This window comes from Monodon monoceros, unplaced genomic scaffold (genome assembly GCF_005190385.1).
Source record: "Monodon monoceros isolate NGI ecotype Baffin Bay Population unplaced genomic scaffold, NGI_Narwhal_1 Super_Scaffold_16, whole genome shotgun sequence".
Taxonomy (NCBI): domain Eukaryota; kingdom Metazoa; phylum Chordata; class Mammalia; order Artiodactyla; family Monodontidae; genus Monodon; species Monodon monoceros.
The window spans coordinates 95,826,764-95,853,235 of NW_021703772.1; the positions used below are offsets into that span (position 1 = coordinate 95,826,764).

General features: G+C 44.9%; 1 protein-coding gene across 2 annotated transcripts in view; it reads left to right on the forward strand.

The window, feature by feature from the left end:
• Window positions 1–26,472, forward strand: part of NCKAP5 (NCK associated protein 5) — a 1,052,051-nt gene that overhangs the window by 47,587 nt on the left and 977,992 nt on the right. Inside the window, exon 1 of one of the 2 annotated variants that reach the window (XM_029224398.1) lies at window positions 21,584–21,630. The exons of the other annotated variant lie outside the window; for it this stretch is intronic. The gene's annotated coding sequence lies outside the window, so the exon portion shown is untranslated. Of the gene's footprint in view, window positions 1–21,583; window positions 21,631–26,472 lie in introns of those variants that run through there. 2 annotated transcript variants of the gene reach the window in all.

Consider the following 26,472-nt stretch of genomic DNA (forward strand, 5'->3'; position numbering starts at 1 on the left):
AGTTTAGCTTTACTTCAGCTCTGCGGATGCTCTACCTAGCCCTCATCAACTGTTTATTCTCGCTGTTTTCTTTTTTAATGCTGTAAGTTTCCTTTACGGAAATCTATTCGGTAGCGTCCGTTCTGCTGGATTCCTCCTCAGTACCTGCTTCTTATCAATGCTGTATGGTAGGTACTTAGTCCAAGTTCCTGATGGACTGGGTGATTGAATAGCAAAACTCTCTTAAAGACAGCATTTTAGAAGGCTTTACCACCACTATATAGAAAATAGGTAACCAACAAGGACCTACTATAAAGCACAGGAAACTATACTCAATATTTTGTAATGACCTATAAGGAAAAAGAATCTGAAAAAAGTACATATATATGTATGTATAACTGAATCTCTTTGCTGTACACCTGAAACTAACACAACATTGTAAATCAACTATACTTCAATTAAAAAATAAAATAAAAAGATTTTACACAGCAAAGGAAAACATAAACAAGATGAAAAGACAACCCTCAGAATGGGAGAAAATATTTGCAAATGAAGCAACTGACAAAGGATTAATCTCCAAAATTTACAATCAGCTTATGCAGCTCAATATCAAAAAACCAAAAAACCCAATCCAAAAATGGGCAGAAGACTTAAACAGACATTTCTCCAAAGAAGATATACAGATTGCCAACAAACACATGAAGGGATGCTCAACATCACTAATCATTAGAGAAATGCAAATCAAAGCTACAATGATAGTTCTATTTGTAGTTTTTTAAGGAACCTCCATACTGTTCTCCATAGTGGCTGTACCAATTCACATTCCCACCAGCAGTGCAAGAGTGTTCCCTTTTCTCCACACCCTCTCCAGCATTTATTGTTTCCAGATTTTTTGATGATGACCATATGACCCAGCAATCCCACTACTGGGCATATACCCTGAGAAAACCATAATTCAAAAAGAGTCATGTACCAAAATGTTCATTGCAGCTCTATTTACAATAGCCCGGAGATGGAAACAACCTAAGTGTCCATCATCAGATGAATGGATAAAGGAGATGTGGCACATATATACAATGGAATATTACTCAGCCATAAAAAGAAACGAAATTGAGTTATCTGTAGTGAGGTGGATGGACCTAGAGTCTGTCATACAGAGTGAAGTAAGTCAGAAAGAGAAAAACAAATACCGCATGCTAGCACATATATATGGAATATATTTTTTAAAAATGGTTCTGAAGAACCTAGGGGCAGGACAGGAGTAAAGACGCAGATGTAGAGAATGGACTTGAAGACACGGGGAGGGGGAAGGGTAAGCTGAGACGAAGTGAGAGAGTGGCATGGACATATACACACTACCAAATGTGAAATAGATAGCTAGTGGGCAGCAGCCGCATGGCACAGGGAGATCAGCTCGGTGCCCTGTGACCACCTAGAGGGGTGGGATAGGGAGGGTGGGAGGGAGGGAGATGCAAGAGGGAGGAGATATGGGGTATATGTATACGTATAGCTGATTCACTTTGGTATACAGCAGAAACTAACACACCACTGTACAGCAATTATACTCCAATAAAGACGTTAAAAAAATGAAATAATAAAATAAAAGAAGGCTTTACATCCATTCGATCTCTCTTAAATGTCAGCTTACACAAAGCTAAAGTAGTTTAGGAATTAACTGGATCAGTTTCCCCATCCTTAACACAGCACTATGTTATGGCAAGTATAAGAATATGAGACTTGCATCTCTACTTTTCTTAGCATTTTTTAGTGCCAGAGTATTAACAAGGACACAAGAAGAAATGGAGTTCCCCACAGAGCATGATTACATTGATCATAAAAAAAGAGCTGAAACACAGAAGAAATAAAACGCCAGCTTAATGATCATGATGTCTTACATTTACTCATCATTTTGCAGTTTAAAAAGTACTTCAATATGTATTATCTGGGAGACCAACAGCAGTGATTGCTCATGTAATGAAGTACTGTCCTTTTAAATGTTCTAGTAAAAAACAGTGCTGGGTATATTTGAGATTGAAGATCATGGAAGGATAAAGAAAGATGTGCCTTTTCAACCCAGATGCTCTTAGTGGTTTCAGGTTTTTCTCTGCCCTGTGGGAATCCATCAGTTGTGTCATTTGCTGTGAGACTCAATGCAGACATTTTACCCAATGCCTACCTCTCCTTTTCTTTACACGATAAGATCTAATTTCCATAACGAAGCTTGGGGTAGCTCTCTAGAAGCCTTTCTGGCATTTTCTGGTTTCAAATTTCCATGTTATCTTCCCTATGAATTTCAGAGTTAACACTGTTGGTGTTGGAGTTCTCAAAAATATGGGATGTCCATTATGGCCTATGAACGGCGGCCAGACTCAGTAGTGAGCTATCTATGAATAGAAAGTTTGCTGTTTGGTCTGTGTGCAAAATTAATAATGCATATATGTGAACATAAGAGAACGTTGAAATGCCTCTCCTGATGTCTAAGAATTTTGTCTGACATGCCAAAGCTGAAATCTGTGGGTGCTAAGTACACCCACATTCTATAGGGTACTGCAGGACACCTCTATATAGGATGTGTTACAAGAGAACAAATTAGGTCAAACCCAGCATCCTGCCCAGTCTGTAAAAGAGGAGGTTAGAAATTTGAAAACAAGGATGTTTGAAGGGGGTTTAGTAGAAGAGAGGATGTTTTAGCTTTTCTCTTTTAGAGAGAAGTGCAGGGTCTCTAATAGCCTGCAGGAGCCCATAGGGAGAGCCTGTTAGTTGCCATGCTTCCCTCCCCCAGCCTTTTCATCTTAGATGGAATAATTTAAAGCGAATCTCAGACATCATGTCATTTCATGGGGTGTAAGGAGTCTTGCTATATTACTGAAGATAAAAGCCAGACCAACAAAATAACACAAGAAACCTTTTTGAGAGGAGAATTCCTTTTGTCTCTGACTGACAGCCAAGCAAACAAGTAGAAACATAGACCCTCTGGGAAACGGAGGGGCCCATGAACCTGCCACCCTAACAGATATTGCAAAAGAAAGCCATAAAGTGAAAAGGTGAATTCTTCCCAAATGATCACCTGCCTGTTCTCGGTTGCACTCTGGGTCCCACCTTGCGAGACTATGGCTGCTATTACTTGGAGGAGAGGAGAAGGGGATAAATGTCTTTTGCAGCTGCCAGAGATGGAGGGATGCAACAACCCATTTCTTGCAAGTGATCTGATGGATGCATCACATGTCAACCGAGAACAGAGAAACACTTCACCTCAGTGTTCTTGAATGCAATGCCCCTTTCAGGCATTTAGACTGTGCTAGTATTTCAAATTTAAATCCAAGGTCATTTCTCTGGGCAGGAGGTCACTCTCACATTTCCAAGAACAGAAAAGAAAAAGTACAAAAGCCCCGAAAAACCCTGAAAACAAAGACTCTGTATTCTGCCCTTCCTATTGAAACACCTTGTTAACCCCATGGTCCCCTCTGACCAATACAGATGGCATTTTCATGGAAATCTTGGTCAGTGGGAAAGAGTTGCTAGCCGAAGGCAGAAGATTTTCTGATATAATTTTGTTCTTATTTGAAAAATAATGCAAGTTTACTGTAGAAAATAGAGATACATAGAAAGAAGGAAGAAAAAATAAGCCATAGTGCTATCACTCAAGAACAAGCACTGCAAACATTTTATTTTCTTTTGGTCTATTTTTTTTTCCCCATCTTTAAGTCTTTTGTTACATATCTTTTTTTAATTTAATTTTTATTTTATATTAGAGTATAGTTGATTTACAATGTTTTGTTAGTTTCAGGTGTATGGCGAAGTGATTTCAGTTATACGTATACATATATCCATTGGGGTGAGTGTGTGTATGTGTGTCTGTGCTTATTAATTTTAACCCGTGGAATAACGCCAGACTGGTGGCTTTCATTTTTCACCTGAAGAAAAGCCTACCCACCCTTCTTCTGGATGTGGGGTTGCCTGGAACTTTTCAGCACCCCTCCTGCTCCCCAGGTTTAGGATGTCCTGCTGAGAGGGAGAAAGGAAATGGCCCCTCGCTGGGCACGAATTGCTCGTGCTGGGTGGCAATACGGAGATCCGAGATGCCTGCACAGTAATGTGAGGGGCTCTGAGAACACTGGTCCTTTAGCCTAGAGTTTAGAAGTTATCTCTGCCAGCTTCTCTCTTCCTCACTGTACAAATACATCTCCAGTTCATCTTCATCTGAACGTAGTTTATTTCCTCCTCCATCTCTTTCATCAACCCTTTCGTCCATAGGGTACTTACAGGATTGGCTATCGTACAAGAAATATGCCTCTTACAGCCATCAGGTCACAATTCCGCACAGAAATCACCCCATTGTGTTTCTCCTCATGGCGCTGATGAGGGAAAAGATGATCTAAGAGCAAAAACCCATATTCGGCATGAGTTCCAGGTAGAAGATCAATGCCACTTATTTGACAATGAGGAGGAAGGAGACCCAAGAAAGCAGAAAGAGACACTGACTTCTCAAGATCATTGCCTCCTACTGAGATTAAGTGGGTTTCTGAAGGTTAAAAAATACCCCATTTCTTCAGAATGAAGCTGACCCAGGAATTTAAAATTCCTAAGGAAATGCTCTGTGTGGGCGGTACCCTCTTTTCTGCTGATTGCCTTACTTATTATTGCTGTTTGTTATGAGTAACTCTTGACCCACCCTCTCCAAATGTTTGAGCTTTATCATTCTGGAAAAATGTTCCTGAAATGTGTGATGGATGTTTATTATGTATCTCCAGCTTCCTTGTTCATTATCTTGGTAAGGTTTGGCGTATAAAACCCAGTTCTGATGGGCCAGCTTGTTACAGAAGGCCAAGCCATGCAATGGAGATTATCCTGGACATGAAGTTAGAAGCCTGGTTGTCTTTAGAGAGTACAAATCTGGAAGATGGACCACAGTCCCAGCTTGGCACCCCTCATGGCCCCGAACCAATAATGGAGGTGGAGAGAGAGAAGAAAATATTGAATGAGAATTTGGTTTATCAATTTGGTAGTAAATAGGATCCAAAGCCTTCACATGCATGACTTATAAACTACTCATTTCTAGAAGAAAAAGTGGCAGAAATTGTCCTTCATCCTTTCAGAGTTTATGAGGTGCCTTGATATCAAAACCATGAGAATTTCAAGATAAATAAAACATAGTTTATTCATTCAACAAACATTTGCCAAGTGCCTTCTATGTACCAGTATGGAGATATAGGGATGAACAGTGAATAATTTCTTTCCTCAAAGAGCTTCTAGTCTAGTGGTAAAGTAATAAAATGTCCCATGAAGCAGGCTGAAATTAATAGTATGTTATATACACCCATAAAGTGCCATTGTAGGGATGATGCCTACAATTGTACAGTTCGGATGCCTGGCACATAAAAACCACTCTGTAATAACTGAATGAGTGAATGATATAAGGGAAAGTATCTTTAAGGGAATGTTACATTTGAACTGATCGTGGAGGAGCAGGATTTCGTCAGGAGCTGACTAGGTAGTTTGTGCAAAGACCAAGATATGAAAGCGCACGAAATGTCCAAAGAGTGCCAATAAATTCGGTGTGGCTGGTTTGTGGGAACACAGAGGGAAGTAGTTGGAGAAGCACATACCATGAATGTTCTTGAATACCATGTAAAGAGTTTGAACTTTATTCTCTATATAATGGGCAACTAAGACTCTCTGAAGAGGAAAGCTACATGCTTTGACTTGTTTTAGGAATATAATGCTGACGGCATCTCGGGGAAAATTGCAAAGGTGAGCCTGGCAGTATGCAGCTATGATACCTTGAATTCACCTCTATTATTGCTTCTTTTTTTAAAAATTAATTAATTAATTTATTGGCTGGGTTGGGTCTTTGTTGCTGCACGTGGGCTTTTATCTAGTTGCGGCGAGCGGGGGCTACTCTTCATCACGGTGTGCGGGCTTCTCGTTGTGGTGGCTTCTCTTGTTGCAGAGCACGGGCTCTAGGCATGTGGGCTTCAGTAGTTGTGGCATGCGAGCTCGGTAGTTGTGGCTTATGCGCTCGAGAGCGCAGCCTCAGTAGTTGTGGCTTAGCTGCTCCGCGGCATGTGGGATCTTCCCGGACCAGGCCTCAAACCCATGTCCCCTGCATTGGCAGACAGATTCTTAACCACTGCGCCACCAGGGAAGCCTCTATTATTGATTCTTGAGTCTCAGATGAAAGCTTTGAGGCAGTCAGATTTGGATTGTTATCCTCATTTTCCCTAAAGGAGAATACATCTAGAAAGGAGGTGAGGCTTGCCCAAGGTGGCATGCTGGGTGACACAGAGACACTCCAAGAAGCCTGGTCTCTTCATTCTATTCCTGGCACTGCTACTGCTCTTTCCTTGAAAGAGAGGGACAATGCGATGCCAGGATCTCCTCATCATGACTATGTGTCTGTCTCTAAGCTGCTTGCTCTCGTTCTAAATTAATACTAAAGGAGTATCAGGACCGTGGGACATAAAGTATTTGATAGAAGTAGCAATGCCACTATTATTATTATTTAATTTTTATAGACAAAATTTGTTACCATGTATTGTCAAACTCATTCTGGATCCTTGTGCCCTTTATCTTTACAAATATGCGTGTGATTCTTCTCTCCTTTTTTACCTGCCACGTGGACGTCTCTGTAGCTGGAATTTACTTGTTCATATAATCCCTTCTAATAAGAGCTATTAATTCATTTGATGATTAGTCCAATATACTTTTAAACTAACAAATAAATAGTTACCATATTGATTCCATACAATTCTATAAACCCTTCTTCCCACAAGGTTAATGAAGAATATTTGACAGTGGCTGAGACATATCTTCAGAGAGCAGGGCTCTTCCATCATTACAAAAGACACCTTACAGGAACAAGGGGCTATTAATGAGAGTTTCAATAAGAAGGATTAGAGTGGTAGGGCTTTATTTCAGTTGAGATATTTTATGTGACTAAAAGCTGCTTTTTAGGAGTTCCATCAAATGAAGTAAGTAACTTTATCTTGAAAACAGATAAAACGTTAAAATCAGATCCATATTAGGTATTCATTGGAGCCATAGATTTAAAAAAAAAAATCAGTTTTTTTCCCCAAATCACTGAAATTTGATATTGGAACAGGAATTTGCTAACAAGATGTGAGTTAATATCAGTAAGTTGTTATTGGGTTTCGTCAGCATTAAACTATCATGTTAAAAGCTGAAGCCTGTGACCATGATACAGTCATTAAAATAAGTCCCTTCTTTGTGGCTACCTGGGTGGGATAGGAATGTCAAAAGTGATGGCAGGATTTGAATCATACTTGTCTGAGGTTTGTGGCCTTTCTAAGCAAGTGCTTAGAAATTTCAGCATTTCCTTTAGTAAATCTAAGGTTGAACTTTTAAAATTAGGGGGGCTTTCTTTTTCCCTTCTGTCATATTTAAACTTTGGAAGCCTTGAAAATACCCTTAGGCATGTTCAAATGAATTTCATAATGTACAGAATCTGTTATTCCCAGGTGGGCTTCTTCAAAGCATCTCCCTTCCTCCGTCCCTTTCAACTGCCCCCATCTCCCAATCTTAATCCAGTGTTGTCTCAGCTCGTTGGATTTTGGCAAAAATGTAGATCTAATTGATTCTTGAGTGAGCATCAACTCTCTCTAATACAGGGGCCATGGGCGACTGGTTAGACTTTGTGAACTGGCAGAATAATAGGCTGAAGATATGCAATTTTATCCCATCCAAGTGGACACACCCCACCCAGGTCCAGTGAGGATCTCCCATGTCTGGCGGGAGCTTGGGAAGGAAGTGAGGAACTCTCCTCCATGACTAAGAGGTAATTAATGACGTGCTTAGACAATTTCTGTGAAAAGACTACCTGGAAACAGCCTTTTGGCATTTTCTTTTTCTCAAGTCAGAATTATTAAAATTACAAATTAAAGAAGCTGAAAGCGATGAGGGATTTCTATATAGTATGGATATTGACCTCATAAATTATAAAAGTCCATTAAAAAGATGGTAGAATAGGAGTCCAGTGAAAGAAAGCACAGCTGACACTGTCTCTCCACAGTCTGGTCTCAGGCATGGTACCTAACAACCTTGACCTGTTCATCTTACAAACAGATAGTCCATGGATTCCAGCCTCAGCCTGCACGTCCAGCTCCGGCTACCCCACTGTCCAGTTTGCAGCTCTGCTTGCTTCTCCCATAGTGAGTCAGGACCACTCTCCTCTATGCAGTCCTAGTACTGTACCTTTTACATGCATGAGGTGTAGGATTTAAGCCATTATATCATAATCTACATACATTTAAACAAGATATTTCCTTTAGTAGATGGAGTCATTGAAAACAGGGACTTCCAAGTGTATGTTTACCAGCACCTCTCACAGCACCTGGCACATAATAGATGCTCAATAAAGAAGTGTTGAGTTGGGGGTGGGTGGGAAATGGTACATTTTAGTATATTTCAGGCTTACTTAGTTTTTGAGATGCAAAAAATAAAAATAAAAAATGATTAATGATGGACTCACGAACTTGGGTCTTTTTCCCTCATTCACAGTCTCTCACATCTAATTTTACATCAACTGATACCAGTGGTGAGGTACTTACTGATTAGGAGAGGGAACTTTTGGAGACCAGCTGAGTTGTACCTTGTGGCTCCTTCCATTTTGTTCTTTTTATTCCCTGATAGACAGTATCTGGAGGGAAAAAAAAACATATATATATATATATATATATATATATATATACCACCTAAAATGCCCCGAGATATTAGTGCTATTGTAACCTAAAGCTGGGTAGCTGGTGGGTACTCGGCAAACACTTTTGGATTCAGTGTTCTGATGAGCTCTTAGGCCAGGCCCCAACGTCCCCCTCTCCTGGGCGTCTCTCCATTTCCGGACCTGGCTTTTAAAGCAGTGATTCGCAAACTGGTGAGCATCAGAATGGGGCCAAGTTGGTAACAGTTCGGAGGCCCAGGCCCTGTCCTACCTCAACAAACCCAAGACTCTGTCCTTTTTCATGAGCTCTCCAGGTGATTCTGATACAGACCAGAGTTTGAGAACCATTGTTTTAGAGGCTTTTATAGGGACAGTCACCAATTCTATTCTTCATTACGGAACAGATCTTTAAGATGGGGGATGGGTATTTAGGAATCTCAGATGTACTTATCACTGATATTGAGAAGGCAGTGCGAGCTTCCTCTTTGAACTTACAAACTAAATTCAAAACGTGCTTTGATGGAAAACTATTTCAGGGATTGTATGTAAGTTTTGTGTGATAAACAGACTTCCTAATTTAAGTAAACTAAGAAAGTCACTTTTCTGTAGACTTCTTAGAACCTTTAATATGCTTACTCTCGTGAATTCCCAAGAGATGTTATAATATGGGATATTTCTCAAATTCGTTTGGACATGGGATTTTTCATGGAGCATATTACTAGACAACTGATGTTTCATTGTTTCTTCTTTAGGAAATTCTACTTTAAAGGATTTTTTTTTTTTTTTTTGCGCTACGCGGGCCTCTCACTGTTGTGGCCTCTCCCATTGCGGAGCACAGGCTCCGGATGCGCAGGCCCAGCGGCCATGGCTCACGGGCCCAGTCGCTCCGCGGCATGTGGGATCTTCCCGCATCGGGGCACGAACCCACGTCCCCTGCATCGGCAGCCGGACTCTCAACCACTGCACCACCGGGGAAGCCCAAAGGGTTTTTGAAGCTATCTCAGAATTTGGTTTATGTTTGGTCAATACTAACAAGGCTAAGTTGAGGACTGTGGCCTTTTCCTCTGGTTAACTCATGTGAAAATAGCATTTTTAAAACTAATCTGCTGATGCAATCATGTCATATGCAAAGAGATAGTCGGCCTCAATTTTAGTGGTTGTATTCCTTGGTACTTTAAAACATTTTATTATGGTTCACGGAGCCTCAGAGGAGGCCTCCTGCTGTCTTTTTCTACTTGATTTACCCAGGTCATTGCAGCTCTGTAAGACATGTGCTAAAGCAGCAAGGAATGAAATTTTAAATATGCCCAAAGAGCTGAGATGCATTTGTAACACTTTGTTCTTTGGGGTTTTCTCAAGGAATAAGACACCCACATAGGAACAAATCAAGTCAACAAAAGCAAAGCACTGAGCTAGGCAACACCCCAATGCAAATTATTTATATTGACATATCCTAGATATAACAAGCTTTTACAAATGATGAGCAGAGTTATTTGTTGCAACAGTTTCTAAACAGGGCCCTATAACTAATTCACGGACTGTGCTTTCAGGCTATTCCACCAAGTTATCAAATCCATCCATTTCCTCCAGCCCAGCTCCTTCTCGCCGTCTGGGTCCCTCCCTCATGCCTTCAGCCTCTCTAGGTGTTGCTCAGAAACGCAGCCAGGAGGCCAGGGACTATAGCATCGACTGTCAGAGTCACTTCAGGATTGAACCCCAGCTCTGTGCCCAGACCACCCAAACATCCCTACCTCCCCTCACCCAAGGCAAGGATCAAGGATTTTCACAGTTAATTGCACTGGGCAGAGGATAAACTTAAATTCACATGGACCAGCCAATCAATTTAAAGAGAGCAAGGAGGCTGTTATATGAGATGAGGGGGCAGTGGCTGAGAGAATCAGGCTGGAAGACCCAGAGACCAGCTTATTTGGTGAGAACACAGTGCCTGTCTGCTAAGGAGCTTAAGGCACCGGGTAGGGATTAATTCTACAAACAGCCCTGGGAGGTAGATAAATCTGTATTAATTAAAACTGCAAACTGTTCTCTACCTGCCTAGTTTCAATCTGGAGAGAGAAAATATCTTTCCCAAAAAGGCCTGGGAAGAAGGGCGACGGTGATGGCTGTGAGGTTGGTTCATTTGTCACCTAGATGCTCAGTGAGAGAAAGAGAAAGGGCCTGTCCTCAGTGCTGAACAGGGGGACTCGTTGGATCTCCAGCCACTTCTCCCCTGTCCCTTACTTAGCCCCCAGCAGAAGCAGGACAGGGAAGTGCAGAGGAAAGCACCGACATAGGACATCCTGCCCCAAGCCAGGTCTGAGCCCTGCACAGGTACTGACCATCTAATGCCCACAATGGTCCATGCAGGGGGCTCTGTTATTACCCACCCGCCTTGCAGAGGGAGAAAACTGAGGCCTGGAAACGAGAAGTGACATGGTCCAGAGAACTTGAGATTCCAGCCCGGTTGCTGAGTCCACGGTCTTCATTGTTGCCCTCTGTTGCCTCTTGGTGATAACCAAGGACAGCAAGACTAGAGGCAAGAGAGGAGAAAATCAAAATCACCCTGTGTATTCTACTAGGAATTATGCAACATCCTAAAGACTGTCCTTACTTCTGGGTGAGCCTGCTCATTGCTGTCATTAGCTGATTTGCATGTTTCTCTCCCTACCTGGACGCTTCTCACCTCTCGCACCTGCCCTTCCAGACCCTCCCCGGAAGTGTTCCCAGACACTGCAGTGAGCTGCCTCTCCCAGGTCCTTTGTATCTCTTGCCTCTCCTTTACTGACTTACGGTAAAGACTGCATCACATGGTCTGTCATGGCCCCTAGAATCTCTAGTCCAAGGTTAAAGAGCTGGTAGGTGCTAGGGAAACAGGTGCTGCTGAATTGCTAGAGGACCAGCGTAAGACACAGGAGAAGCCAGGATGAAATCCCTGAAGTCGTGAGCATCGCCAGCCCGCTTCTAGGGGTGAAATGCTCTTCTGGGAGTTCCCCGGAAGGCTGTGTCATCCTGCAGTTCACCTCCTGCCTCTCTGATCATTCTTTCTAAGCTGACTCCACGGTTTGTACTTTTGGCTGCCCAGTAAACACAGACGCTCCTTCCCCTTTATCGTCTCCTCTCTGCATGTGTGCGTGTGTGTACATGTGTGAGTCTACAGCTTAAAACCAGCTCACACCCTCTGCTTGCTTTTCATCTTTAGCTAAGGAATAAAGCCCTTCTGCCTCTTCCTAGGGGTTTTAGAGTCATCCTCAACTCCCACTCCTTCCCCGCCTCCCCTGACAGTCTGCACAATGCCTCTCACATGTGTGTCCTGGCTTCCATTCTGTCCCTGGTCTAGCCCACCCCTCCGCATCCTCTGCAGGGCAGGCTAACTTCTCTCCTCCCTCTGACCCTGGGTCTGGCAGGCTGTTTCCAGCCCAAGGCCTATTTTTGTAAGTTACATTTGATTGCTGCCCGGCCACACCCTTTGTTTCTGTATTTGTCCAGGGCGCAGAGTTGAGTAGTTGCAAAAGAAAACCTAGAGCCTGCAAAGCCTAACATATTCACTCTCTGGTCCTTTGCAGAGGAAATTTGCAGACCCCTGCTCTACCCTCTTCTCAGAGCTCTCCTCCCTGCTGCTACCCAGACAGCCACGCTCTTGCTTCTCTCCTGAGCAGTCCCTCTCCCTCATCCATGCAATAGAGGACAGATATGTCCACCCAGCAGTCAGGCCCTCGCCGCCTGCTACCCACCAGCCTTCCTGACCTCATCTCCTTCCGCATCCCTGTCTACACACAATCTCCAAAATCCCCGCCAGAACAGACCCTATTCGTTCCTCTACTCTCTGCTGTGCCCAGATCTCCAAGGCTCGGCTCAAATGCCGCCTCCTCTGTCATCTCCACACTTGGAGATGCTCTGATCCTCCAGTTCCGGACGTTCTCTTCTTTGGACTCCCATCAGCTTTCCAGAGGTACTTCCTATGATGGTCCACAGTGAAGAGATGGTCCCACAGTAGCTCTTCATCATTCTCTTCTACCCTTGCTCCCTGGCGATCAGTTTTCCACAGAGTAGAAGTATGGATATTTACTCAGCTGACTTCACCTCCTGCTTCTCCGAGCTCTGCCTAACCTCCTTGCCTCCCACTGGCCACTACCTGTGCTCCACTCTGACTACACTCATCGGCTTTCTGCTCCCAAACATGCCAAGCTTGCGTCCATCTCAGGACTTTTCCACTTGCAAAAAGTGTTTAAAAAGCCCTTCCAGGTAGGAACTAAACAAACAGATAAAAAACTTCTTGCCCACTGTATTCCAAAGGCACCAAGAAACCAAAAGCCCATTGTTGGCACTAAGAAATATTCGTTGAAGAAATGATTAAGTGGGTGAATCTTCCTGGTGCCCCAATGGCAGTGGCCACTGAATCAGCACATTTCACGAATCATTCATTCAGAGGCCAGCAGGCACAGCTAGCTGCCTCATATTTCAAAGGTCTGATTTCATTGTATCAGTGCATCTGCAGACAGTTTACTGCAGACAGCTCACTTTGTCCACCCATCATTCCGCCTGGCCGTTCAGGCTGTATGGACCACAAGTGGGCGCTGCTGGGAGGGTCTGGGCTTTGCTCCAGGCGGGCTGAGGCTGCGTGGTGGGAAGTAAAATAGATCAACCTCAGGAAGAGGAGCCACGTAACTGCTGGGAAGGTGGTGGCCAGGTGAGAGGTGATAGGGAAACTATTGGAGTCAGGGGTAGAGATCAGGATCGTGCCAGGATGCGTGTGCGGAACGGGTGTGAGAAAGCAGCTTCCCACGTGCCTGCAGGTAGGGGCTGGAGTCTGCTTTCAGCTTGGAGAGGCAGGTCCAGGGGCCCGACTCACAGGAAAGGAGCCCTCCAGGTGAGCCAGGCAGGATTCACTGACCCCTTCGGAGCCGGAGTCCCCTGTCCTGGTCCAGCCATCCCCACGGGAGTGTGTGCAGAGCTCACACATCGGGGCCGGTCTGCCTGATGGCTACTGTCAAGGGGTCTGGCTGTCAGGAAGGTTCACTTGTAAAGAACTTTCTCTACTGCTTCCCAGGAGTGAGACCTTTTCTCAAATCAAGAGTGAAAGTACCACACATCAAGAGGGAGAGGTGCCAACCAGGCCTCCCGTTCAGGGGATTGATAATGAAACTTCATTTTCCACCAATTTGCAGACAACTCTTGGGCTCCCGGCTTGTAACTCGGTCAGATCTGCTTCAGTGGACACGTGAGCGGTTCTCAAAGGCGCCCCTACAGCTCATTGTTCGGGGTCTGGCCTTGGAACAAAAAGGGTTTTGTATGCTTGCTCTAGTGTGTGCCAGGACTAAAGTGTTTCTCTCTTTCCCTCGAGGCTAACTTTCCTCTGTCTCCCTCTCTCTCTCTCTCCCTCTCTCTCTCTCTCTCCCTCTCTCTCTCTCTCTCTCTCTGAGTTCTGGTCTTGAGAGAAACCAGAAGAGAAATCTTCTATCAGGCAAATGCTCACGAGATCAAATCCATTTCATCTGAAGATTCAGGCCCCTTGGATATGTGCAAGAGAACAATTGATTCCTGCACTGAATGGAGTTTCTGGAAGATGTTATTAAATGATGGCAAAAACACACTCACTCCTTTTCAGGGTGGCCTGTTGGGTGCTTGCTCAGTAGCATCTTTTGCGATGAGTTTATTCTCTCGAGAGCCCTGTTTCCGGACACATCCTCCAATGGGTCCCCTAAGCCATTCCCATTCCGTTGGAGACACGTGAGCAGGGTGTCATTGTTTAGACTGGGCGGTAGGCAAACCCGGGGAAGCTGAACAGCCAGCCAGTGGATCTGACAGGAGGCGGCTTCCGCTCCAGCCCTTCAGAAGTATTTGGTGATCCTTCACCTCACCACGGGCTGTGACTGGTGGGCTTTCACACCGCGGCTAGGGCGTGGATAAGCCGATTGGAGTCTTCCCAGAAGGCAGTGGGAAAGCCCCTCTTCCCTCCTCATTTCTGATTTCATGGCCTCTGGAACAGTGACAGCGTTTCCAGGCAGAGGCACGTGGAGGTGGTCCTGAGTCCCAGCATCTCACCCGGTGTTCCAGACGTAGCGCGCAAGTGCTTCCCAGCACCCCATTTCCACCCCTCCCCCACCTGCCTGCCCTCACCCTCTCTCTTCCCAGTCTCTTCTCCTTTTCAATCCACACAGTCAAGATGAAGGTCAAAGCCAGGCCAGTGAAGTGTCTTATATGCCAGATAATGTTTCTATCTAGTTATTCAGTACGCCTAGTACTTAGGAAGGACTCTGCTCCCTGCTGCTCTCCAATCAGAAGTCAGGAGGCGCCCTCCTGCTGCCAGGCCAAATTCCTGGATTCCCCACCTGGACACTCCCCTTGGGCATTTCGCACCCCTGTGCTCTCCCGGTCTCTGCATCCGTGAGGCAAGCACCTGGCGGGAGAGCGTGCGAGCCCTCCCACTGCCTGCAAGCAGGCATCGGCCTCAGCAACTCACCCCCACGCGCCTTGCTGCCGGGGCTCCTGACCACCTCCAGTTCTCGCACAGCCTCACACGCGGGCTGCTTTCAACAGCTCCGAGTTTGCCCTTGAGAGGAAACATCTGCCATCTGTTGTGGTTGAATTGTGTCCCCCAGACAGACATGTTGAAGGTATACCCCAGGTATATCTGTGAATGAGGCCTTATATGGAAATAGGGTCTCTGCACAGTAATCAAGTTAAGATGGCGTCATGCTGGATTAAGGTGGCCCTAAGTCCAATGACTTGGTGTCCTTATCAAGAGAGGGAAGTTTGGGAACACACACACACACACACACACACGGGGAGTGCCCTGTGATGACAGAGGCAGAAGTTGGAGTGATGCAGCTACATAAGCCAAGGAATGACAAGGATGCCTGGAAAACACCAGAAGCTAGGAAGGGGCGAGGGAAAGTTCTTCCCTAGAGCTTTCAGAGGGAGCGTGGCCCTGCTGACACCTCGATTTTGGACCTAAAGCCTCCAGAACCCTGAGAGAATAAGTTTCTGTTGTTTCAGCCACCTAAGTTGTGGTAATTGGTTACAGCAGCCCTACGAAACTGACAAACCATCCTTGCTTTTCTGCCTTTCCACCCTGGTCAGAATCCTAGGCCCCCGGTATAATATTCCCATTGCCTGTTTTGGGGGTTTCAACTTCATCCATTTTGCGAGGGTCAGTGGGGATTCAGGAGAGAGGAGACCCACTGTGTACAGCCTAATGCTCCTGAATTCTTGTCCAGGAGGAAGGCTGTTTCACTGCACTCATTTCCTATCCATCATTGGACCACTGGAGTTGTAAGAGCCATGGGGCTATGGTCAAGCTGTGAGTCTTGTGGAAAGAACCGCTCGGCCTGCTTCAAAATAGCGCTTTGAATTAGGGGAGAAGAAAAGGAAAATTCTCAGAGATGTGTGCTTGAGCCTGGTTCATCAATTTAGGGTACCTTATAGGATTTGGGAGACAAGGCTTAAATTTGCCAGGAAGAGGATTATGTTTTCTTGGGGATCTTCAGAGATCCCTACTGCAGGTTGCCCCATGAGCCTGCAGTGTGTTATGTGTCATGTGGCTGGTTGAAGATGAGGAATTTCCTGTTTAGAGATGATAGTAAGTACGCTCACACAGCACCGTGTGCTAGGCACTGTTCAACATGCCTTGCAAATATTAACTCGTGTAATCCTCACAACAACCTGAGGAGCTAGGTACTCTAATTATCCCCATTATAGAGGTGAGGAAACTAGGCACATAGAGGTTTGATACCTTGCCTGAGGCTTACCCAGCATTATAAGTGACAGAGCAGAAATTTCCAATTACGAAGTCTGACTGCTGAGTTTGTAGTCTTAACCATGACATTCCTCAGAGCCCTTATTTCCCCAGTTTAACCAGGTGAATTTTCATACTCCCACCAGATTTTTTTTTTTTTTGCAGTATGTGGGCCTCTCACTGTTGTGGCCTCTCCCGTTGCGGAGCACAGGCTCCGGACGCGCAGGCTCAGCGGCCATGGCTCACGGGCCCAGCCGCTCCGCGGCATGTGGGATCCTCCCGGACCGGGGCACGACCCGTGTCCCCTGCATCGGCAGGTGGACTCTCAGCCACTGCGCCACCAGGGAAGCCCACTCGCACCAGATTTTACATCATTGAGCGCAGGCTTCCTTGCCCACTGGCGACTCCAGAGTTGAGAGCATTGATGAAAAGAAAAGGCAGTGGGCATGAAGGCTGAGATGGAGAATTTTCACCTTACTCAGGAAGAACCTCAAGGTCTGTGCACTTGATGCCGAAACGCCGGCCTCTGTGTGCCAACGTCGAATTGAATCTCGGAGACAGAGTTTTGGGTGAAGTAGAAAAGAATAGCTTTATTGCATGGTGCTAAGCACGGAGTCCAGGGCAGCTACTGCTTAAAATACCAGGACTCCCTGAAAGCCTTCAGGGAAAGGTTTATAAAGACGGGGTGAGGAAGGGGGTTTGTGGGGTGTGTGATCAGCTCGTGGGCGTTCTTCTGATTGGTTGGTGGTGAGGTAATTGGGAGTCAGCGTCATCAACCTTCTGCTTCCAGCCGGTCTGGGGTCTGCGTGCTTGTGGGGAGCGTACAGTTAACTTCTCCCACCTGGTGGGAGTTTCAGTATCTGCAAAACAGCTCGAAGGACATGACTCAGAATATCATCTATAGCCCTTGAGGAGGAACTAAAGGTCCTCGGATTGTTTAATGGCTAAAGTATTATTATTTTGTCTTGATTGATTGTTTTCCTTTTTTTTTTGCATTTTCTCAGTTCTCTGATTAAATTTATTCTGTGACTAAAGTTTTCCTACAGACAAAAGGCAGGTGGAGGACGTGGGAGGGGGTCTATTCTGGGAAGGCCTCATAGGGTCCTGCTCGGTTACACACTTGGCTTAGAGTAAAAGGACTGGCATCAATTGTCCTGAATAAACCAGAGCAACGAGGGGCGGGTGAGGCAGGGGGATGTCAAAGGTCGTGGCAAGGACAGAAGCTGCCGCCTCTTTTAGGTCATTGGTTCTTAAACTTGAGCGTCCATCAGAATCACCTGGAGGGCTTGTTAAACCACAGACTGCTGGGCCCACCCCCAGAGTTTCTGATTCGGTAGGTCTGGGGGATCGGACCCAGGAATCTGCATCCTCTCAAGTCTCCAGGTGGAGCTGATGCTGTTAGTCTGAGTACCACGCTTTGAGGATCACTATTTGAGGCTAACTCCAACTCGCCTTTGGTAGATGCTGTGATAGTTTCCTTAGGCAGGTAATCACAGAGACCATATACTAAGATCTTTGTCATGTTTTTTCTCAGTTATGCTATTGGTAACTAATTCATGGGAGCAGATTTGTCAAGCAGAAATTTTCATGAAGATGTGGGAACTTAAAAGATTTACAGTGTTCACCCATGGGGGTTATTTGTCGGTGGGCCTCCATCTCTCCTGTGACAGAATGAGAGGACATTGACATGTTTTGCATGGTGGATGTAGGTTACACTGCCTGCAGAGAAGGAGGAATTCTCACTGGTCTGGGAGGATTTAGGTCTGACTCGCTCTCGAGGTGGAAAGATTGACAAGATTCCTCCTTCCTGCCCCTCCATCCCTACAGTCTGTGATGATATAAGCCAGGTGTTTGTTTATTCTCTGTAACAGCTTCAGTCGGTGCCAGGGCCTTACTCCACCTGCACGCCCCATAAGCTCCCCAGAGTGAGCCCATGTCTAAAGCAGAACTTTCTGTCTGCATTTTGCCCCGGAACCCACTTCTGGTTTCCCTCAGTTCATAGCAACATGTTGTTCACTCATTCATGCTGGAACCCTGCAGGTCATCCTTGACTCATCCATCTGTCTCCCCTACATCCAATGATCACAGTTTCTCCAATCTGCTTGTCCTCCCCTTTTCCACGCCAAGGCTCAGGATCTTTTTTTTTTTTTTTCTTTGGTCATGTCTCACCTGGGCCATTGCAATGGCCTCATAAGTGGTGCCTACAGCTCTGCAATCTCACCTTCATCCACATCACTCTCCCAGAATGATCCGTCCATTAAAATAGGGACTGGTAAACTAAGGTCCTGGCCAGATCTGGCCCACCACCTATTTTTGGATGACCCACGAGCTAAGAATGGTTTGTACATTTTTTAATGGTTAAAAAAATTGAAAGAAGAACAGTATTTCGTGACATGTGAAAATTCTATGCAACTCAAGTTTCAGTGTTCGTGGATAAAGTGTTGCTGTAGAGCACTGCCGTGGTCATGGGTGTACATATCGTCTGTGGCTGCTTTCCTGCTACAACCACAGAGCTGTGTACTTGCAACACAGACTATATAGCCCACAAAGCCTAAAATATTTACTACCTGGTTTCCACCATGATACCGTCAGCTTCTTGACAATAGTGTTGCCTTATTCCAATGTGATGCTCAGTGTGCCCGTGTGCATTTGTAGAATGAATGAGCGAAGGCATAAGTGAGGAAATGAATAAACTCAGTGACTCAGCAGTATCCTGTGTTCTTCATATAGGAATAAAGTGATCCAACAGATCTTCTTTGTGTCTTAAAATAATCATATTATTTTTCAACCCTTTTAAACTTTATGAAAGTTTCCTTAGACTCGATCTATCTTGTTATCTCTTTACAACAACCTATGAGGAAAGGCAGGTGGGAAGAATTATCTCTGTCTTGTAGATGAGAAAACAGGGACAGCAAAATATGGTTTGGTGCTATCAAGGGATCAGAGAGCTAGAAATTCATTCCTTTTAAAGAGGACCACATGGCTCTTTCAGTTCAATTTCATGTCATCAAAAATGTGTTGAGTATCTACTTGGTGTCAGGCACTATACTAGGTCCTAGAGATCCAAAAATGAACAAACCGTGGTCTCAGACACCAGGAAGTCACAGTTTAACTTGGGAGGCAAGCTTGTTCGTCTTCTGATAGCAGCAGAGCAGGGAGCGCCAAGAGGAAAGATGAGAAGATATGTGCACCTCAGCCAGCCTTGTGTGCACATGAAAGCCAGAGAGAGAGAGAGAGGACACTTTCCTCACTTAGGTTAGATGTCTCTCCCCAGCCTTCAGATGTCTAAGGTCCGATTCTGCCCATGATGGAGAGGGTACCAGCACCTAACCATTGGCCCATCCTGCCTAAGAGTACCACGACGGCAATAACTACCCCTCCTGAATTCGTCATTCTTATCGACTCATCAGAGAAGGGATGGCTCCACATGATGTGACTGTACTGCCACTCTGAGGGAAACTTTGGAGGAAGAACAACATTTTTACTAATTGTGGATTGGAGAAGATTTGGGCGGGAAGAAAGTACAGCCTATATGCATCGCATCTCCCTATAAGGCTCCGCGTGGATCTGGTCTCCTGGTTGGACTCTTGAGAGAGGACCAGCCCAGTGTCTGTGGACACTCTTTGCACATTCACATGTGAGGCAACTCAAGAGTTCTCCTAAGGCAGAGCTGAGGGCTGCTCTGGGGCCCTGTATCATGCTGCACCCTCTATGTGTGATATGTCATTTAATCCCCATATTTTCCTTGTGAGGGAAGTGCTATCATTATGTCTATTTCACCAAAGAGGAAACTGAGCCTGGGGAAGGTGAGGTAACTCGAGCAAGACCGAAGAGCTGATAAGTGCAGACCGCCACGCCAGAGTACCCGAACGTTTGTCTGTGTCCTGGTTTTCCCAGCCTGTGGCCAAAGGAAAATAATAAAAATTATGCAGGGAGTTTTTTAAAATAAAGTTTTTAGTATTCACTTTAAAGAATTGATATCTACTTTAAGATTTTTGAAATTTGACTTTTGTCATTGAAATACTTGCGTTTCGTGTGTGTGTGTGTGTGTGTGTGTGTGTGTGTGTGTGTGTGTGCAGTAATGATCATAGAAGATGCTGATGCTGAAACCTGGGCTCTGTGAATCGGCACTAAATTGAATCTTAGAGTTTTGGGTGAAGTAGAAAAGAATAGCTTTATTAATTTGCCAGGCAAAGGGGGCCACAGCGGGCTAATGCCCTCAAAACTGTGTGTCCTGTCCTGGAGGGGGCAGTGAGGACACTTATAGTCAAGGGGCAGGGCTTCTGGTAAGGATCAGTGTGCATGCAGAGCCCGCGTTCCTTCAATCTAGAGATCATCTCAGGTGCTCCTGTGATTGTTATTGAACTGTGACCTTCTCTCTGGAATGAAGAATGCTTCATCTGGTAGTTAACATCTTCCATTTGGTGGGGGGTTTAGTTCTACAGAAGAGCTCAAAGATACTGTTATGTGTATCCCTTGAGGGGGAACCAGGACCCTGCCCCAAGGCTGCGCTATTGTTTCTTGACTGTTCCTCCCTTGTCTCTGCATCCCCTCCCTTCCCTGATCGACAACTGTTTGAACCTGCCCTTTGGAACTCAGGGAAGGTCATGGAGGCTAAATGAAGCTTATTTCCTCCAAACCAGAAGATGAGGGACACAGAAAGGCTTCTGTGCCCAGGAACCCCACAGGGTCCTGCTCCGTTTCAATACCATTGGTCCCAAGGCACATGCCATTGTTTTTTGAAAATTTTGTCATGAAATTCCAAAGTCCAGGACCCTGTCATCCATATTACACAGCTGACTAGGGTACCTTCTTCCTTCCTCTTCTGTGAAGATGGCCAGGGAACTATATGCACATTTATGTACATGCATACACACAGATATATTTATGTGCACCTATCTATGGAGGAAAGTGCAACATTAAATAAGTTTTAAAGAAGCATTTCTGAGCTCCCTTGTGGATTCTGCTTCAGCTTTGTTGAGATACAATCTACTTAAAATTATGGTAACAATGACTGTTTATCTTATAACCACTGTGAACTATTGAATCTTCCTCAATAGTTAATAATCCAGGGCCCCACTGCCCATGGTAAACAGATGGCATTGGAACTGTATTTTAACAGGACTGACCCAACTGCTTTCTGCTTCAAAGATACAGTATATTTCGTCTCCTGGGTCCTGGACTGAAGTTGAGAACAAAGCTTAACTCCAATGAATCCCCATTCAGACCCTGACGAAGCTGGGTATGTTTATAAAACTATAATTTAAAATCTCTAAATGTTTGCATTTCAGATGGCATAGAAAAACACAAACCATTTTTTCATCAAAACCTGAGCACAAACTTTCTACTTATTTTGAACAAGCAAATAAACAAACGTTTCCCTTTTATAAAAGGCCATGGGGCACAAAACATATTATGAAGAAAAACCACAGATGCCTTTATAAAAGTAAACAGATGTTAACCTATACACCCCTGAATTTGTGTCTACATGACATCAGTTCAGTGAAACTGGTGGTCTTGGTGATATCAAATTATCGGTGGTGTTCTAATGACTAGTTCCCAGCGTTGTGAGAATGCAAAGTCTAAGGTATACATGAAGTCAAGAAAGTGTTTCCCAGTTCCTTGTTAGCAATTCAAGGGTCTGATAGGGGAATGGAGAAAGAGTCCAAAGCCAAGCCAATGAGAACAGGATTCAGAGGAGAGGCCCGAGTGTGAAGGCCTTAAGCCTTATCTGACGCTAGGTGTTGTATAAATAAAGAAATACCTACATACATAAATAACTTTAATTTTGCCTGAGGCTGGCCTGGAAAAGTCATTCTCTAACTAGAGCAATATAGTTTTTTAGCAAGAGAGCCTGGTATGTCCAATCCAGGTACTTGGGTTTGAAACCATGTAAATATTCATCAGCGAGGAACTGGTTAAATAAACCAGGGTGCATTGATTCAATGTAGATGGTATGTGTAGGTGGTATACATTGATATAAAAGTTATACAAGGTAGATGGTATACATTGATATAAAAGTTATACAAGGTAGATGGTATACATTGATATAAAAGTTATACAAGGTATATTGTCAAATGAAAAATGTTTTCTGTTCATACATATGTGTGTAAAATAATGTGACCTGACTTACATTTTTTAAAAGAATAAACATATATTTGTGTACAAATGATTGACCCTTTGTGGAAGGATATACAAGACATCGTTACCAGTAGATAATTACCCTCAAGGACTGATTCATCCTAGTGTCACTGAATGCAAGTTTGTGTGCCTGACACACGGGGAGGACAGACAATACCGAAATGTCAGAGTTTGGACCAGAGAAAGTTTTATTGCAGGGCCATGTGAGGAGGTGGGTGGCTCATTCCACCCCCCCACCCCCCCACCCCCCACAAACCCAAACTCCCTGAAGGCTTTCAGCAAAGCCCTTTTGAAGGCCAGGCAAGGGAGGGGCATGGTTCGTTGTTGCAAACTTCTTGGTGGAGGAATCCTTTGTTCTTGCAGCTGTCCATGTAGGTCAGGTCAGGATGATCCTGTAAACCTCTAACAAGATAAATGTTATTCTCTGTTCTGCAAATTTTTATCTCTATATGAATGAAAAAGTGTTACACCTTTAAAGATCAGAGCTTGGAGAATGGGCCATCCTGTATATTTCAGGCTATTAGCAACATTCTTAAACTCAAAGCAAAAGCAATAGAATACAAAGGTTAAAGTAAAAGAAACAGATCTAATATGGAGTCAGATTTGTTCCTCTCTATTACAGTAGGAATGAACACATTTTTTTTTCACTTTTTGCCTTATACTCTTCTGTACAGTTTGAAAAAAACCTCCCATCATAAGCATGTGTTACTTTTATGATAAATATAAGGAAAATAATTAAAGACCAGGGCTTGAGGCTCATTTCTGAGATTGCTTCTGTGACACTAAGTTTTCTGAGTTTCAGTTCATTTTTCAGGGTTGATAAGAGGAACGAAAAGTATGACACATGCAAAAGTCCTCCATACATTCTAAAACGGGGTCCAGGTGTTTTCACCTCTTTTTTCAGATGGATCCCAGGAGCCCTCGCTTTGAGTGTGACGGAGCCAGATGCCAGCAGTGACAGCTGTAGCTAAAGTTTTCTCCAAGCTGTTCCAGAAGGCCAGGATTTTCAGACTGTACTTTCCCTCCGGCCTCTGACAACTGCCTGGACACGGCAGTGCCCACCCCCGACTCCTTCCTGGAGACACGTGGCTCTGTGTTCCCAGTGCAGTGGGAGATGCCTGAGTTATCTGGAAAGGGCAGGAGACAGCAGCAGAATGGGGCAGCTGTTTTCTGAGACATATGACTTCATGCAACCTTGGTTGGCAAACACATCGCCTCATCAGGGAGGGAAACCCAGCATTTCAAATGCTTTATGAGGCCCCAACTTAGCTCACACTGTTTATTTGGGCTCTTAGTTGAATATTGATCACTAGGATCTAGATAATGATTCATGGCCCTATCTGACTTGCAGCCCCACTTTATCTTCCAGGCGGGGAGGAAGCTCCCGCCAAGTGGGTCTTGGCTTTATTATGGCTTCTCTGCAGACTGGGCCCCAGCACAGGCGTGATACAGATTCAGAGAGGGAGAGACACACACACAGACTCACATGCACGCATATACGTACACCACTCACATGTGCACACACACACAGTTACACTCACACCACTCGCACACACACTCAACACACACCACTCGCTCACACCCACATACATTCACACACACACACCACTCACACAGACATTCATGACACATGCAGCACTCACATGTTCACACGTATACACCACTCACATCCTGACACACGTATCACTCACACACTCATACACAGCACATGCTACTCTCACTCGCAACATATTACACCCTCATACCCCTCCTACACACGCTACACACTCACCACTGCATATACTGTGAACAGACGCTCGGAAATATGCGAAAACATTGAGAAAACCGCTTATCAAAATAGAAGAGTCTTCTGCGCCAGTGAGTCAAAGCGTTTGGCCCAAAGAGCGATTTTCCCTCTAGATATCTAGGAGGGGCAACTGTAAAGAATAACAGTGCCTTACGTGATGGCATTTAAAGACACAGGACAATTCACTACAATGGGGCTTGACCAGTTCTGCCACCTTTTGGAGCTGTTGTTATCCTTTTTGGGTTCTGCAGTTTAGTGTAGCTGTCAGGATCACTTCTCGCCCACCGCCAATCAAAACCCTTTTCCCTAAAAGTGTTGAAAGGAGGATGCCCAGGATGGAAAGGTGGGGAGATGGCCCTGTTAACCAGGTAGGTCCAGCAGAGCTGTTACTTCTTGGGAGAACATCCTGGAGTTCTGGGAGATGAGGCAGGGCAGGGCTGAGGGCTGGTCAACAGAGCGGGAAGGCAGGAGAGTCATCTTGGTGGGGCTCCTATGGGGATGGGCTTCTGCCCCAGCCCACTAGGGCCTTGACTGTCCACAGCCTCCTGGCTGAGTTGCTTTCAGGCAGCAGGGAGAGACCCGATGAAATTCCTTGTACCTGAATCAGTTTGAGTTGCATGTCCATTAGCGAGTCTCTTCCTTTCCTTCAAGGCCGAATGTTTTTGCATCTCCTTTTCTCTCTGAGGTTGTCAATGCTTGGCACCAGCAGGCAGTCAAACACTGTTTATTGCATGAAAGAAGGGCAGCCTTCCTGATGCTGCAGTTCAGATATTTCTGTACGGTTCCCTACATACATATAAAGAGGCTTTGGCCATCTGGTGGGCATGAAGACTATTATAATGTGCATGAACATTACCTCACTGTCTGAATATCTTTTCTTCTTTATTTATGTGCACTTCCTTGGTGATCTCATCCAGCCTCAGGGCTTTAAATACTAGTTATATACTGACAACTCCCAAATCTATATCTCCATCCAGGCTCTCTCTCCTGAATCCTGGGCTCCTACACCCAGTGGCCTACTGGGCACCTCCAACTAGATGCCTGATAGACATCCAACCTTAACGTGTTCAGAACGACTCCTGATTTCTCCCTGAAACCTATTTCTCCTGCAGGCTCCCCTCTCTCAGGATAGGCAGGATCCTTCTGGTTTCTCAGATAAAATTCTTGGATTTATTCTTGCTTTTTAAATTTCTTTCACACTTATATTTACCTCATCAGTGTGTCAGGTCTACATTTAAAGTATCCCAAATCTGAGCACATCCTAACACCTCCACTGCTCTTTTTCTGGTCAGAGCCACCTACCATGTCACTCCGTGGATGACCAGTGTCCTAGCTGGTGTCCCCATGTCCTCTCTTACTTCTCTGCAGTTCGTCTTTTCCCAGGAGTCCTAGTGTTCCTTTAGAAATGTAAGTGAGATGAGATCAGTCCTCTGCTCCAAAACCACTAGTGGGTCTGCATCTTGCTTCACGTGCACACCAGGGTTCTATCCCTGGCTGCAGCGGCTACACGATCTTCACCCCATCACCCCATTTCATTTTCCACCCACTTGTCCCGTCATTCCCTCCCCCAAATCACGCTGGATCCCTGCCATTCTTCTCAGCACCAAGCAGGTTATCACCTCAAGGCCTTTGCTCCACTGGTCCCTTTGCCTGGAACACGTGTTCCTAAATATTCTTATGATTTGCTTCCCCCTTTATCTCAAGTCTGCTTCAGTGACCCCATATTAGAGACACATTTTCCAACCAACCATACCATCTCCATCCCTGCCACGCCTACTTATTATCCATAACACTTATCCTTAATTTACAGGCTAGGTATACTTTTGTTTATGTGCTTATTGCCTAACTTCTCCTTCTGGAATGTAAGTTCCAGGAGATAAGGAACTTTATGGATTTTGTTTCCTTCTATATCTCTAGTGCCTAGAACAGTGCCTGGCTTTCTGTAGATTCTTCATATATTCTTGATGAATGGAGGAAGGAAGGAAGGAAGGGAGGGAGGAAGGGAATCATGAGTTTCATTATGCCAGAACCCAAGCACATGAGACTACGAGAGTGCATGTCCTTTTAATCACGGACATGCAATAAGAAATACATTTTAGGGCTTCCCTGGTGGCGCAGTGGTTGAGAGTCCGCCTGCCGATGCAGGGGATACGGGTT